At 43.3% G+C, this 17,337-nt stretch overlaps 1 long non-coding RNA gene and 1 pseudogene across 1 annotated transcript in view; one reads left to right on the top strand and one right to left on the bottom strand.

Annotated features, from left to right (window-relative positions):
* The window catches only part of LOC134809808 (uncharacterized), a 70,323-nt gene that overhangs the window by 13,662 nt on the left and 39,324 nt on the right, over nucleotides 1-17,337 (bottom strand). Inside the window, exon 2 of the long non-coding RNA XR_010156347.1 lies at nucleotides 9,757-9,800. This is a non-coding gene — a long non-coding RNA (uncharacterized LOC134809808). The remainder of the gene's footprint in view (nucleotides 1-9,756; nucleotides 9,801-17,337) is intronic.
* LOC112209073 (U6 spliceosomal RNA) lies at nucleotides 1,373-1,466 on the top strand (annotated as a pseudogene).

The following is a 17,337-nucleotide window of genomic DNA, read 5'->3' as shown; positions in this document are numbered from 1 at the left end:
TGTTGGCACGCACCTGTAGTCCCAGCTACTCCAGAAGCTGAGGTGGGAGGATCGCTTGAGCTTGGGAGGTTGAGGCTACAGTGAGCTGTGATCAGACCACTGCACTCCAGCTTGGGCAACAGAGTGAGATCCTGTCTCAGAAAAAAAAAAAAAAGAAGGAAAGAAATGCCCTCCAGCTTCACTAGACCACATTCAAGATTAAAGGCCAGTAGATGTTACTTCTTTTTGTTTAAGTGTCTAAGCCACAGGTCTTTCTTGAGCTAAAAAAAAAAAAAAAGGTCCTATTGTTGGATGGGCAGGTGGCTCACACCTGTGAGGCCGAGGCAGGGGGATCCCTTTGAGCTCAGGAATTCGAGACCAGCCTGGGCAACATGGTGAAACCCAGTTTCTACTAAAAATACAAAAATTAGCCATGTGTGGTGGTGCATGCCTGTAGTCCCAGCTACTCTGGAGGCTGAGGCACAAGAATCGCTTGAACCTGCGAGGCGCAGGTTGCAGTGAGCTGAGATCTCGCCACTGCACTCCAGCCTGGGTGACAGATCAATACTCCCCCTCAAAAACAAACAAAAAAAAGTTCTGTTATCTATGAAATACCATAAATATTGTGCTAAAGTTGACTTTTTAAAAATGATGCAGGCCAGGCGCGGTGGCTCATGCCTGTAATCCCAGCACTTTGGGAGGCCGAGGCAGGCAGATCACGAGGTCAGGAGATCGAGACCATCCTGGCCAACATGGTGAAACCCTGTCTCTACTAAAAATACAAAAAAAATTAGCTGGGCCTGGTGGTGCGCGCCTGTAATCCCAGCTACTCAGGAGGCTGAGGCAGGAGAATCGCTTGAATCAGGGAGTCGGAGGTTGTAGTGGGCCGAGATCGCACCACTGCACTCCAGCCTGGCAACAGAGAGACACTCTGTCTCAAAAATAAAAAACAAAAAATAAATAAAAATGATACAAGGCAAGACTCCGTCTCAAAAAAAATTCAAGGCTAGGTGTGGTAGCTCATGCCTGTAATCCCAATACTTTGGGAGGTCAAGGTAGGCAGATCACTTAAGCCTAAGAGTTCGAGACCAGCCTGGGCAACATAATGAAAACCCATACAAAAAAATACAAAAATTAACTGGGCTTTGTGGTGGGCACCTGTAATCCCAGCTGCTGGGGAGGCTAAGGTGGGAGGATTGCTTGAGCCTGGGAAGTCGAGGCTGCAGTGAGCCATGATTGCGCCACTGCACTCCAGCCTGGGCGACAGAGCGAGACTGTTTCAAACAAAAAAGAAAACAAAAACCTTCAGATGTTTCCTGGCCTTTTATTTTAAATTAAACCCATTCAGTTTTTGTTGGAAAAGTAATATATAATCATTTTTAAATTGGCAAATGTACTCACTTCAGCAGCACAAACACTAAAATCGGAATGATACAGAGAAGATTAGCATGAATGACATGCAAATTCGTGAAGCCTTCCGTATTTTCCTGTAGCACTGTAGGATGACTATAGTTAATAGTTATATATTATACAGTTCAAGTAGCTAGCTGGAGGGTATTGAATGTTCCAACACAAAGAAATCTTAAGTGTTTGAGATGAAATGCTAACTACGCTGATCTGATCGCTATACACATATGTGTCACAACATCACTATGTATCCCGTAAGTATGTAATTATTATGTGTCAATTTAAAAATTTAAAAGTAAAAAAATACATAAAATTGGAAAAGAAAGAAACCTAGAAAGACAAAAAATACAAGCCATATTCTACCATCCAAAGGTAATACTTATAAATCTCATTGCATTTTACACATCTTAACTTCCCATCTATTAAAAATTAGTTTTTATTCCATTTTTAAATTAATTTTTGATGATAAATTTTCATTATCGTCAAAATAATCATGTAGAAAGACATATAGTATAAAAATTTTCCCAGTTTCCTCCACAACAGCATTTCTGAGTTAGTCACTGTTATCCCTCTAGACAGTTTTATGTGTCTATTAAACATATTTTCAAACTTTTTGAATAAATAGGTTTTTGTTTGACTCAAAAAATAATACGTTTCTTGTTTTTTTGTTTTTTTGTGTATTTTTGAGACGGAGTTTTACTCTTGTTGCCCAGGCTGTAGTGCAATGGTGCAATCTCGGCTCACTGCAACCTCTGCCTCCCGGGTTCAAGCAATTCTCCTGCCTCAGCCTCCCAAGTAGCTGGGACTACAGGTGCCCGCCACCACGCCCAGCTAATTTTTTGTATTTTTAGTAGAGACGGGATTTCTCCATGTTGAGGCTGGTCTCGAACTCCTGACCTCAGGTGATCCACCTGCCTCGGCCTCCCAAAGTGCTGGGATTACAGGTGTGAGCCACCGTGCCCGGCACATTTCTTGTTTTTTAACAACTTTGTTGAGGCTTATTTTACATATTATATATAATTCACTGTTTCAAGTGTACAATTCAATAATTTTTAGTACATTTATTCTATTTTACATGTGTAGCCATCACCATGTCAGTTTAGAATATTTTCGTCACTCAGTAAGATCCCTCATACATATTTACTGTGAACCCCTGTTCTCTTGAGCCTCTACCCTAGACAATTACTAATCTTTTTTTGTCTTTATAGATTTGTCTTTTCTGGACATTTCATATAAATGGAATCATACAGTATAGATTTCTTCTCTGCCTTCTTTCCCTCAGCATAATCCATTTATTTCTAAAAAAGAAACTAGAGAAAAATGTTTATGGATGCTTAATAAATTTATCTGAAATGATCTCTCACAAGCAAAAAATACAAAAGAACTTTTATATTCTGGTATAGGGAAAGAACTAAAACCAGTTATCAACTATGGTGAATCTGTGGACGAGATTTAAATTCTTTGACATTCCACTCTTCCCCCTAGTGGCCAGGACAAAAAGAGTACTGTATATTGTGTTTGTTAGAAAGCATCCCAGATTCTCAAGTGCTAAGTGAGAGGTATTTTACACTTGGAATTTTTATAAGAAAGATATTTCCTTTCTGTTTATTGGAGGCCTTTTTTTTATAAGGCAAATTTGTTGGGAGGCATAATTAATCATTCTCTGTGATTCTTCCCACTGCTGAATCCACCAGCCTCTCCTTAAAGAGAGATCTAGAATAGTGGTTAAGAGCCCGGGTACGGTGGCTCACACCTGCAATCCCAGCACTTTGGGAGGCTGAGGCGGGCAGATCACCTGAGGTCGAGAGATCGAGACCAGCCTGACCAACATGGAGAAACCCCATCTCTACTAAAAATACAAAATTAGCCGGGCGTGGTGGTGCATGCCTGTAATCCCAGCTACTCGGTAGGCTGAGGCAGGAGAATTGCTTGAATCTGGGAGGCGGAGGTTGCGGTGAGCCGAGATTGTGCCATTGCACTCCAGCCTAGGCAACAAGAGCGAAACTCTGTCTCAAAAAAAAAAAAAAGAAAAAAGAATAGTAGTTAAGAGCTCAAGGTATGGTACCAACTTGCCCACATTCAAATGTTAATTCTATTACTTGCTAGTTACGGGACCTTACTCAGCAGGTATGCCTCTTCTTTTTGTTTTTGGTTTTTTGTTTTTGTCTTTTTTTTCTTGAGATAGAGTCTTGCTCTGTTGCCCAGGCTGGAGTGCAGTGGCACTATCTTGGCTCACTGCAACCTCCGCCTCCTGGGTTCAAGAAATACTCCTGCCTCAGCCTCCTGAGTAGCTGGGACTACAGGCGCCATCCACCACGTCCGGCTAATTTTTGTATTTTTAGTAGACATGGCCTTTCACCATATTGGCCAGGCTGGTCTCGAAGTCCTGACCTTGTGATCCTCCCGCCTCAGCCTCCCAAAGTGCTGGGATTACAGGCATGAGCCACCGTGCCCAGCCTTAAGTGTCTTCTTCTTTTGTAAAATGAGGATGACTATAATACCTGTTTTATGGGGTTGTTGTGAGCATTAAATACATTAAGATACATGGAACTTCTAGAATAGTACCACTGAAGCATACTGTCATTCAGCAACCTGAGTATTAAAAAAAAAAGTATTTTAAAAACACAAACCAGAATTTGTTTCTGCTTAAAATTAATGTTTTGGCCAGGTGTGGTGGCTGACACTTGTAATCCCAGCACTTTGGGTAGCTGAGGTGGGAGAATCTCTTGAACTCAGGAATTCAAGTCCAGCCTGGACATGCAGTGAGATCACTATACTACAAAAAATAAAAAAATTAACCTGACATGGTGGCACACAACGTTAGTCCCAGCTACATGGTAGGCTAAGGTGGAAGGATTTCTTGAGCCTGGGAGTTTGAGGCTGCAGTGAGCCATGATGGCACCACTGCACTCTAGCCTGGGCAACAGAGCAAGACCCTGTCTCAAAAAATAAAAAACAAAAACTAGGGTTTTGTGTGAGTGGGTTATTCAGATGCTGTGTGTGATGGGTGCTGAAAGACTTTCTACTCAAAAATAGCTCCTTCCTAGGCAACTATTGAAGCTTGACAGTCTGCTTTTCCAGAGCCAGCCCTGTAACCACTGCCTCCCCAATTTTGGAGACAGCCCTCAGCAAGAACCTATTTTTACCCACAGGTGGTGTCTGAGATTAATTGGACTAGCAGCCCTGTACTTCCACTACTTCCGCATTCCTGTGCTAGCTTTGGGACCCTAGTACCCACCCTCTAAGTTTCATCCTTCTCATAACCTTCTGTGCTTGCACAGGTTGTATGTCCCTAGACTTTCACTGCAGTGTCTGCTTTAGGCACCAGGATCCTCTACAGGAAGTAGAATCTTTCCTGACTACAAACTTATTGGATGTGGCTATTCATTATATGTTTAAGTTTTGCCACTTTTCTTTCCCTGGGGTTGGACTGAGTCTTCATCACGCATAATTGATCTGGGTCCTATTGGAGCTAGACAGACCACCCAATACTGCCATTTACCTAACTCTGAATAACATCTTCCTGCCAGGAGACGCCTGCTGATATGCCCTGCCTGCCAGACTAGAATTCCTTGGGTATTGTGGGGGCTTATGCCCCCTCAATTTAGACATACGTGATTGGGCAAATTCCATGGTGCAGATTTTATTTTGCCACAAAAACATATAATAGGTCTATTTCCTCTCCTAGCCCTGTCCCTCCATAAGTGTTCACACATGGTAAACTGACCAGGAAAGGCTCTAATCCTCCATCCCTTACCCCAAGAGGGCTGCAAGTCAGGTAAGCAGCTCAAGAATTCAAATATGCCGGGTACAGTGGCTCATGCCTGTAATCCCAGCACTTTGGGAGGCGAAGGCAGGTGGATCATGAGGTCAGGAGTTCGAGACCAGCCTGACCAACATGGTGAAACCTCATCTCTACTAAAAATACAAAAAAAAATTAGTCGGGCATGGTGGCAGGGGCCTGTAGTCCCAGCTACTCGGGAGGCCGAGGCAGGAGAATCACTTGAACCCAGGAGGCGGAGGTTGCAGTGAGCTGAGATCACGCCACTGCACTCCAGCCTGGGTGAAAGCGAGATTCCGTCTCAAAAAAAAAAAAAAATTCAAACATATGCCCACATACTATTTATCTATATATGCGTAAAATGTAAACCAAGCTAACAGACTGTTTAATAAAATCTATCCTCTTTCCATGGAAAATATACCTTCAGAGCAATAAAACTGAAATGTATATAAAGCTGTGGTTTTTCATACAAACACAAATTGGCAAATTTTTTTTTCTTTTTTGAGACGGAGTTTCGCTCTTGTTGCCCAGGCTGGAGTGCAATGGCATGATCTCAGCTCACTGCAAACACTGCCTACCGGGTTCAAGCAATTCTGCCTCAGCCTCCCGAGTAGCTGGGATTACAGGCTAATTTTGTATTTTTAGTAGAGATGGGGTTTCTCCATGTTGGCCAGGCTGGTCTTGAAGCCCTGACCTCAAGTGATCTGCCTGCCTTGGCCTCCCAAAGTGCTGGGATTATAGGCGTGAGCCACTGCGCCTGGCCAAAATTGGCAAATTATTAGATGACTGAATTTAGTTATTATTGCACATTTGCCATCTAATTGTTATTGTCTGGATAGTCTATTAATAAGTGATATAATGAAGACCATAATAATTCATAAATTTTTATGAATTTATTTCATGAGGTTCATTTCAGCGAATCACCAATTATTTTTTATTATTTTATTTAGAGCCAGGGTCTTGCTCTGTCACCCAAGCTGGAGTGTAGTGGCACAATCATAGCTCACTGACTGTAGCCTCAAACTCCTGTGCTCAAGCAATCCTCCTGCCTCAGCTTCCTGAGAAGCAGAGACTACAGTCAAATGCCAACATACCCAGGTAATTTTTTTTTTTTTTTTGATATGGAATCTCACTCTGTCACCCAGGCTGGAGTGCAGTGGCATGATCTTGGCTCACTGCAACCTCCACCTCCCAAGTTCAAGCGATTCTCCTGCCTCAGCATCTCGAATAGCTGAGATTACAGGCACGTGCCACCTCACCCGGCTAATTTTTTATATTTTTAGTAGAGACAGGGTTTCACCATGTTGGCCAGGCTGGTCTCGAACTCCTGACCTTGTGATCCACCAGCCTCGGCCTCCCAAAGTGCTGGGATTACAGGTGTGAGCCACCACACCCAGCCAATATTTTGTATTTTTTATAGAGATGGGGTCTCTCTGTGTTGCCTAGACAGGTCTTGAACTCCTGGCCTCAAGCAGTCCTCCTGCCTCAGCCTTCCAAGGTGTTAGGATTACAGGCATGAGTCACTGTGCCCAGCCAATTATGTTGTTATAATCAAGATTTTAACAAAATTTGTATGTTAATGATAACCATGATCTAAAAGATTCAAAACTAATGCTGGGCACAGTGGCTCATGCCTGTAATCCCAGCACTTTGGGAGGCTGAGACGGGTGGATCACCTGAGGTCAGGAGATCGAGACCAGCCTGGCCAATATGGTGAAACTCCATCTCTACTAAAAATACAAAAATAAGCCAGGCATGGTGGCGGGCTCCTGTAATCCCAGCTACTCGGGAGGCTGAGGCATGAGAATCACTTGAACCCGAGAGGCAGAGGTTGCAGTGAGCCAAGATCGTGCCACTGCACTCTACCCTGGGCGACAGAGCAAGACCCTGTTTCTAAAAAAAAGAAAAAAAAAGATTCAAAATAAAATGTAACTGCATTCAAAGTATACAAAATTTGAGTACATTTGAATCAACAATTATAAATTAAATATACAAATACAGCTTGAGGTTGAGTGCATTTGGGTACAGGCAATCTCACACCTGTAATCACAGCACTTTGGGAGGATGAGGCAGGATGATCACTTGAGCCCAGGAATGATATAATAAAGATAATAATAATTCATATATTTTGTATATTTGTTTTCTGGTGTTCATTTGAGCAAATCATCAATCATTTATTATCATTATTGTTGTTGTTTTAGAGTCAGAGTCTTGATCTGTCACTCAGGCTGGAGTGCAGTGGCACAATCATAGCTCATTGCACCCTCAAACTCCAGGGCTCAAGCAATCCTCCTACCTCAGCCTCTAGAGTGCCAGAGACTATGGTCCATGCACTAAGCCCAGCTAATATTTTGTATTATTGTGTTCAATATATATTTTCCCATATAAAAAATTGATGTCAGGCCAGGCATGGCGGCGTGCACCTATAGTCTCAGCTACTTGGTAGGCTGAAGATGGAGGATCACTTGAGGCCAGGAATTTGAGGCTGTAGTGCATTATTATGATTGCACTTGTGAATAGTCACTGCATTCCAGGCTGGGCAATATAGCAAGACCTCATCTCTAAAAAGATTTTTTTTAAATTGTTGTCATGGTTAATATTGTATCTAAACCTATGCAATAGCTGGTTAACACTGAGTGTCAACTTGATTGGATTGAAGGATGCAGAGTATTGCTTCTGGGTGTGTCTGTAAGGGTGTTGCCAAAGGAGATTAACATTGAGTCAGTGGACTGGGAGAGGCGGACCCTCCCTCAATCTGGGTGGGCACCATCTAATCAGCTGCCAGCACAGCTAGGATAAAGCAGGCAAAATTTGGAAGGACTTGACTTGCTGAGTCTTCCGGCCTTCATCTTTCTCCCACGCTGGATGCTTCCTGCCCTTGAACATCAGACTACAAGTTCTTCAGCTTTTGGCCTCTTGGACTTACACCAGTGGTTTTCCAGGGGCCTTTAGCTGCAGACTGAAGGCTGCATTGTTGGCTTCCTTACTTTTGAGGTTTCGGGACTCTGACTTCCTTGCTGCTCAGCTTGCAGGTGGCCTATTGTGAGACTTCATCTTGTGATCATGAGTCAATAATAACTCCTTAATAAACTCCCCTTCATATATACATCTATCCTATTAGTTCTGTGCCTGCAGAGAACCCTGACTAATACACCAGCTTCTAAGATGGCTTCCAATTGTCCTTGCCTCCTGGTATTCATACCATTGTGTAGTCTACTGCCACATTGAATCAGGGCTGTTCTGTATGACCAATAGAATATGGTGGAAAAGATGCTGCATGACTTCCAAATCAAGATAATAGAATTCATTGAAGCTTCTCTCTTAATCTGGGATTGCCTGCTCTGGGGGAAGCTGGCAAGCATGAAATGAGAACATTCAAGCAGCTCAAGAAGAGAGGCCCACATGCAGAGGAACTGAGGCTTCCTGCCAACAGCCAGCACCAACTTGCCAGATATGTCAGTGAGTCATTTTGGAAGTAGATTTTCCAGCCTCAGTCAAACTTTCAGATAACTATAGACTTAGTTGACATCTGATTACAACCTCATGAGACATCTAAAACCAGATTATTGCAGCCAAACGACTCCTGAATTTCTGATGATCAGAAATGGTGAGAGATGATAAATGATTATCGATGTTTTAAGACACTAGGTTACAGGATGATTTTGTCATGCAGCATTAGATAATGAACATAACTCACACATATTCATATATAAGAGTAAAATGAATTTTTTTCATTGCAAAATGTTTCTCAGCTGCCATTGCAACTACTGCAAATAAAACACCAATTCATGAATAGCTCCAGAGCCACACATTGAAACATGAGTAAAAGCAGGACAAATACATTTTTATTCTATTGTGAACCAAAGCTTTTTTAGTGAAAGAAGTTACTGCATTCATGCTGTTGAGAAAAAAAAAATCTGAAAGGTAAATTAATTTGTCTTTTCTTTTACTTAAGAACTTTTGTTACTCAAATCCTCCCCACAGCACAGAGCATCATCTCTCTCCAATGTCAGCAGCAGCACCCCATAAATCTGTCAGCATTCTTTTTTTTTTTTTTTTTGAGACGGAGTCTCACTCTTGCCAGGCTGGAGTGCAGTAGCGTGATCTCGGCTCACTGCAACCTCCACCTCCTGAGTTCAAGTGACTCTCCTGCCTCAGCCTCCTGAGTAGCTGGGACTACAGGCGTGCACCACCATGCCTATCTAATTTTTGTATTTTTAGTAGAGACAGGGTTTCACCATGTTGGCCAGGATGGTCTCGATCTCCTGACGTCGTGACCCATCTGCCTCGGCCTCTCAAAGTGCTGGGATAACAGGCATGAACCACCGCACCCGGCCAATCTGTCAGCATGTAGAGGCAGTTGTGTTGTTTCAAGCACATGGCACAAGAGCTGCAGAATGGGGACAGAATGGGCCCTGGGGCCTGAACACTTGGTCAGAAGAATGGATATTTAGGGCCTGGGTTCTAGTGCACTGAACACTGGATCCCAAGTGCCAGAGGCACTCATGTGTTCTTTAACAAATACATGTGCCTTTGTGATATGTGTGGTTGTCTAAAGTGCAGGGCCCAGGGCAGAGGCCACCACTCACCTGGGCCTAAAGCTGGTACTGCAAGTGGACTCATTGTCCAGGTTCTGTGAAAAAAAGAATAATAGAGTGAAGAAGATAAACAGGATTGGCTGTATTGAGGAAATCAATGTTTTCATATGCCCTGAGCAGCAATTATTAGCCTTGACACTGACTGTTGCATACCATTTGGGGAACAGAGAAATCTCCTTTCCCCTGACTCCATGTCTAATCTTCCTGGCCTTTCTCCACCTCCTTCACTTACTGGTCCCTAAAGGAGCAGCAAAGGATTTGAATGGAGAGTTTGGGAGAAGGAGCTGAGCACGCTCAGGTTCTTCCTCTTTTCTCTTTGAGTATTGCCTGTCTGCAGGGTACACAATCTGCTTTGCTTTTCCATGTGGTTGTCCACTACTGCCTGCAAGGAGGCAGGTAAGTTCGATTCACGGGTGAGATGATAGGTAGCCCACTTGGCTAACACACCTAATCAACATCCTTCGACTGCTTTTCATGGCAGTAGAGGTGATAGTTTTTGCTCTCCTGTTGCCTTACTCTTTCACGTCTCTCTCAGTTGGTTCCATATATGGACATGAAACAGGGATATCATTCATTGGGCCCTCTAAATCCTAGCATGCAAGGTGGTTGAGGTTCACGAGGGCATATGGTTTGAATATTGTACTTCTTTCATAGATGTGGCCGCGTTTGGGCACAACCTTTAATTCTCCATAACACAATTTAAACCGTGGTTTCACTGGAGGCTCAGGGAGGGAGTGGAAAACAGAAAATAACTTGTAACTATGGCTCAAGTCCAGATATTCCCTGGGAGTTTCTGGCCAAGTTAGCTCTCTGCCTGGCTCTTGCACCATTATAATTAGTCTGAAGCAGCTCGTGCTGTCCCCGCAAACCTACTTTGCCATTGCAATCTCTAGCATCTCTGCCTCACAATCTAGACCCTCCCAACCAGCCAGACCATTCTGAGTGCCATGGAGAGGAGGAAGACCATCTCTCCTCTGAGTCACAGCTCACCTCTCCAAATCCTCAATTATTGTCCTGGAACTGACCTCTTTCCAAATTGAGTGACAGTGGGAACATATTTTTCTTTCAGAGAAAAATTCATTGCCATATATAAGTGTGAATTCTGGCCCTATAGTTGTTTTGTTTTTTGTTTGTCTGTTTTTTGTTTGTTTGTTTGTTTTTTGTTTTGTTTCTTTTTTTTAGACGAGGTGTTGCTCTGTCACCCAGGCTGGAGTGCAGTAGCACAATCTCGGCTCACTGCAACCCCCGCCTCTCAGGTTCAAGTGATTCTCCTGCCTCAGCCTCCCAAGTAGCTGGGATTATAGGCACCCACCACCACACCTGGCTAATTTTTGTATTTTTAGTAGAGGCAGGGTTTCACCATGTTGGCCAGGCTGGTCTCGAACTCCTGGCCTCAGGTGATCTACCCATCTTGGCCTCCTAAAGTGCTGGGATTACAGGCATGAGCCACCACACCCAGCCCCTGTGGTTCAGCTTACAATGCAGTGTGAAAGTGCATTTTTCAAAAGTCTGGGCTATGTAGTGTTAAATAACATCATGGATGAAAAAACATTTGATAATCCACAGGGAACTGTATCAAGCCTCGTCTAGTTCCTTTCTTTCCCTTTCTTTCTGCTTGAAGACTTTAGGCCTAAATGTTTTCTTTTTTTTTGGTGTTTTTTTTATTTTTTGAGACACAGTCTCGCTGTCACCCGGGCTGGAGTGCAGTGGCGTGATCTCGGCTCACTGCAACCTCCACCACCTGGGTTCAAGTGATTCTCCTGCCTCAGCCTCCTGAGCAGCTGGGATTACAGGTGCCCACCACCACACCCGTCTAATTTTTGTATTTTTAGTAGAGGCAGGGTTTCACCATGTTGGTCATGCTGGTCTTGAACTCTCAACCTCAGGTGATCTGCCTGCCTGGGCCTCCCAAAGTACTGAGATTACAGGCGTGAGCCACCGCACCTGGCCTTTTTTTTTTTTTTTCCAAAGACAGGATCTTGCTCTCTCACCCGGGGTTAAGTGCAGTGGTGCAATCATGGCTCATTGCAGCCTCAACCTCCTGCCTCAACCTCCTGAGTAGCTGAGACCACAGGCACATGCCACCACACCTGGCTAATTTTTCTTAAAAAGTGTTTTTTTTTTTTTTTTTTTTTGCCAGGCACGGTGCCTCACACCTGTAATCCTAGCACAAAATCCCAGCCAAGGCTGACGGATCAAGAGGTCAGGAGACTGAGACCATCCTGTTGCTCAGGCTGGTCTCAAGCTCCTGACCTCAAGTGATCCTCCCACCTTAGCCTCCTAAAATGCTGAGATTACAGGTGTGAGCCAGCACCTACCCACAGATGGCTATCTTATTGTATACTCACATGGTGGAGAGCAGAGAAAGAGGATGTTTTCATGTGTCTTCCTCTAAGGGGACTAATGCCACTCATTAGGGTTATGACCTAATTACTTCCCAAAGTTTCCATCTCCAAATACCATCACATGAGGGATTAGGGTTTTAACATACAAATTTTGGGGAGACACAAACTTTCAGTCATTAGCAATCAGATATCCTTGACCAGATATTCCTAACCTCATTATTTACCAGGTGTGTAAACAGGCCTATGGAAATCAGAAAATGAGACAGGAATGAAAGAGGTTTATTGGTAAATTTAGTCTGTGAGAGATAAAAGAGGTAGTAAGCAGGATGGGGCAGAGAGAGACTTGGGCCATTGCAGATTTGACAAAGTCTCAGTCAGTTCAGCAGGGAGCTCCACAGCAAAGATTGTTAGAAGAGGCCAGCTTTGGGCAGAAATGACCAGTCCTACTTACCCTTGCCATGCACGATTATTGTCTGGGGCTGCCCATGAAGAGCATGGCCTCAAATTGAAAGCTGAGGTGAATAAGCTCGCTCCCTCCCTCCCTCCCTCCTTCCTTCCTTCCTTCCTTCCTTCCTCTCTCTCTCTCTTTCTCTCTCTTTCTTTCTTTCTTGACACAGAGTTTCACTCTGTTGCACAGGCTGGAGTTCAGTGGCATTATCTTGGCCCACTGCCATCCCCACCCCCCGGGTTCAAGTGAGTCTCCTGCCTCAGCCTCCCAAGTAGCTGAGATTCTCCATATTGCCCAGGCTGGTCTTGAACTCCTGACTTCAAGTGATCTTCCTGCCTCGGCCTCCCAAGGCCTCCCAAGTGGCATGAGCTACTGTGCCGAACCCAGCATCACTCTTAAAATACACACCTAGGCCAAGCGCAGTGGCTCACACCTGTAATCCCAGCACTTTGGGAGGCCAAGGCAGGCAGATCACCTGAGCTCAGGAGTTTGAGACCAGCCTGGCCAACATGGCGAAACCCTGTCTCTACTAAAAATACAAAAATTAGCCAGGCATGGTAGTAGGTGCCTATAGACCCAGCTACTCTGGAGGCTGAGGCACAAAAATCACTTGAACCTGGAAAGCGGGGATTGCAGTGAGCCCAGATACAGCCTGGGCGATAGAATGAAACTCCGACTCAGAACAAAAAAAAAGATATACATCTAAGCTGTTGACATCATCTTCAAGGTCCTGAGGATCACTCCCATCTCCCTCTTCAGCCTAAGTTCATTCCCTTCACTCAATTGTGATCGAACACAGTGGTCTTCCTTCTATTCCTAGAAAACGTCCCTTGTTTCTCCCTTTCACAGGGTTTTGTATATGCATTTGCCTCGGCCTGGGGACTTTTTAGAATCCATTCTATGTCTGAGAAATTCTGCATGACCCAGGTTGGTGTGTGTTTGCTTGTTTTTCCTTATTTAACATAGTCTAAATTTCCATCAATTAATGCAATTCTTCTTTTTAAAAATTAAGCAAAATAGCTGAGTGCAGTGGTTCATGCCTGTAATCTCAGCACTTTGGGAGGCCAAGGCAGGCAGATCATGAGGTCAGGAGTTCGAGACCAGCCTGGCCAACATAGTGAAACCCTGTCTCTACTAAAAATACAAAAAAATTAGCCAGGTGTGGTGGCAGGTGCCTGTAATCCCAGCTATTTGGGAGGCTGAGGCAAGGAGAATCGCTTGAACCTGGGAGGCAGAGGTTAAAGTGAGCTAAGATTGCACCACTGCACTCCAGCCGGGGTGACAGTGCGAGACTCCGTTTAAAAAAAAAAAAAGAAAAAAAAATTAAGCAAAATATAGGTCAGAGGGCAGAGCTTTTATTAAAATAAAATTTTAGGCTGGGCGCAGTGGCTCATGCCTGTAATCCCAACACTTTGGGAGGCTGAAGGCGGGTCATGAGGTCAGGAGATCTAGACCATCCTGGCCAACATGGTGAAACCCCGTCTCCACTAAAATACAAAAAATTAGCTAGGTGTGGTGGCATGCACCTGTAATCCCAGCTACTTGGGAGGCCAAGGCAGGAGAATAGCTTGAACCCGGGAGATGGAGGTTGCAGTAAGCCAAGATCACTCCACTGCACTCCAGCCTGGCGACAGAGCGAGACTCTGTCTCAAAAAAATAAAAAATTAAAAAAGTAAAAATTTAAAACACATACAAAGTATAAATAGGCATCTAAAATACTGAAGGAAAATATTATCACACAAGTCACACATAGAAAAAGTTGAAGACTGGGTGCGTTGGCTCACTTGTGTAATCCCAGTACTTTGGGAGGCTGAGGTGGGTGGATCACTTGAGGTCAGGGGTTCAAGACCAGCCTGGCCAACATGGTGAAACCCTGCCTCTACTAAAAATACAAAAATTAGCTGGGTGTGATGGTGGGTGCCTGTAATCCCAGCTACTCGGGAGGCTGAGGCAGGAGAATTGCTTGAACCTGGGAGGCGGAAGTTTCAGTGAGCCGAGATTGCGCCACTGCACTCCAGCCTGGATGACAGAGCAAGATTCCATCTCGAAAAAAATAAAAAATAAAAATAGAAATTTACCTTCTGAGCCTGTTTCATGAAAAAGTTAAAAAAAAAAAAATCTTTCCTCACAGTTCTAGAGCCTGGAAGTCTGAGACCAGGACGCCAGCATGATGGTCAGGCTCTGGTGAGCGCTTCTTCCTGGCTTCCAGTTGGCTGCCTTCTCACTATGTCTTCACATGGCACAGAGCGAGAAAGAGAGAGATCTCTTCCTCTTAGAAGGCCATTCTTTTCCGATTAGGAACCTACCGTTATGACCTCATTTACCCTTAATTATCTCCTAAAAACCCTATTTCCAGATACAGTCCCATAAGGATTAAGGCTTCTCCATATGAATTTGGGAGGAGACACAAGTCAGTTCATAGCAGGAACCATGAAAAAAATCATTAATACATAATATTCTGTGAAAAAAAAGCAGAATACAAATTGATAAAATTGGACTCTAATTTCTGGCAGTACAACTAACTGTATATCCTGAAAAACTTTTTCCTATAAAACATCTAGAAAATATAATAAATGCGGTGGAGTTTTTTGGGTTTGTTTGTTTGCTTGTTTGTTTTTTGAGAGAAGGTCTTTCTCTGTCATCTAGGCTGGAGTGCAGTGGCGTGAACACGGCTGACTGCAGCCTCAATCTACTGGGCTCAAGTGATCCTCTTTCCTCAACCTCCTGAGTAGCTGGGACCAGACATGTACCACCATGTACCACCATGCCTGGCTAATTTTTTTTTTTTTTTTTTGTATTTTTAGTAGAGACGGGGTTTCACCATGTTACCCAGGATGGTCTTGATCTCCTGACCTAGTGATCCACCCACCTCGGCCTCCCAAAGGGCTGGGATTAACAGGCATGAGCCACCGCACCTGGCTGATGCCTGGCTAATGTTTTTAAATTTTTTGTAGAGATGGGGTTTTGCCATGTTGCCCAGGTGGTCCTGAACTCTTGGGCTCAAGCAATCCTCCCTCCTTGACCTCCCAAAGTGTTGGGATTACAGATGTTCGCCACTGCATTCAGCCAAATGTTCTTTTAAATATGTAGCTGAACTTTTGCAAAAGAAAGAAATATCTGTAAGGGAAAGGAGGTGGCAAGAGAAAGAAGAGTGAGAATATCAATAATTGAAAATCGTTATTATTGGCCGGGTGCGGTGGTTCATGCCTGTAATCCCAGCATTTTGGGAGGCCAAGGCAGGCAGATCACCTGAGGTCAGGAGTTCAAGACTAGCCTGACCAACATGGAGAAACCCCATCTCTACTTAGAAATACAAAATTAGGCCAGGCACGGTGGCTCATGCCTGTAATCCCAGCCCTTTGGGAGGCCGAGGCGGGCGGATCACGAGGTCAGGAGACAGAGACCATCTTGGCCAACATGGTGGTGAAACCCCGCCTCTACTAAAAAAATACGAAAAATTAGCTGGGTGTGGTGGCGCAAGCCTGTAATCCCAGCTACTTGGGTGGCTGAGGCAGGGGAATCGCTTGAACCCGGGAGGTGGAGGTTGTGGTGAGCCGAGATTGCGCCATTGCACTCCAGCCTGGGCCACAAGAGCGAAACTCTGTCTCAAAAAAAAAAGAAAAAGAAAAAGAAAATAGTTATTATTAACAATTTGAATTGTAAATAATAATTGAAAAATTAAATGACGTGTATATAGGTGTTCTTTAAACTATTCTTTGACTTTGCTGTGGGCTTGAAAATTTTCAAATAAAAAAATCAAAGTAAAACAGCAACAAAAATGACAACAATATAAACTTCAAATTCTGAACACAATATCACATAAGACAGGAGGAGGATGAAGGGGTGGCCAAGTTAATGAATTTCAAGGCCCTATATTCTGCAAAAGGGGTAGTGATAACTACTTTTTGTAGACAGAAATAGAGAAGCTATACATATTTTCTTTTTAAAAATTTCATGCTTTCATCTGAGATATTTTCAGTTTCTAAGTGTGACTTCATAATTTTTAATGTCTTGTTAGTCCCAAAGACATTAGACGTGCTTATACAAATATTTCTAAAAGTGGTAAAAAATATATTCAGAAAGATGTTTGTCTCAGCATTGCTTATAGTAGCTTCACAAATTGTAAATGACCTAATTGAGGACTGGCTAAGTGAATTATGATACATATATTTAGAGTTATTCTGTGAAATCATGAATAATGATATTTCTTCATATTTATTGACTTAGAAAAATTTCATGCTTGTGATTGAGTAAAATAGGTTACAGAATGCATATATGAGCTCTTTATATAAAATCATTTTACTATATCTGTAATTATGACCATGGTTGTCTCTGGGTAATAATACTCCAGGTGATTTTTACTTTGTACTTTATACTTTTCTGTATTTAGATTGGTTTAAATGGGCATGTTTCATTAAAAAAATTAAAGCTATGCTTAAATATAAATGCTAAAAAAATTCAAGGTTTTTTTGTTCTTTCTATTTCCCCCTGGGCTCTATCCATTAGCAAAGAAGTCTATGAAATCATTGCACCTGGAAGCAAAGGGCAAGCAAGGAAAGAGCAGACCATGGTTGTACTTTTTCCTCTTTTGTAAGCAGTTGAGCTCCTGCAATCTGTAGTAGGACTTTAGTATATACGCAAAAAAAATCTGTTGTTTTCTTCTTGTCTGGTAGTTTGGAAGATGTGGTCTATTGCTGCCTGACAAGGAGATACACAGAGAAAGGGGTCATCATTTCCCTGGTTGATTTGAGTAAAAAAAAGATTCCCTAGGGCTCAGCT

The sequence above is a fragment of the Pan troglodytes genome, chromosome 3 (genome assembly GCF_028858775.2).
Source record: "Pan troglodytes isolate AG18354 chromosome 3, NHGRI_mPanTro3-v2.0_pri, whole genome shotgun sequence".
NCBI lineage: Eukaryota > Metazoa > Chordata > Mammalia > Primates > Hominidae > Pan > Pan troglodytes.
This window is presented reverse-complemented; position numbering and strand designations above follow the sequence as displayed.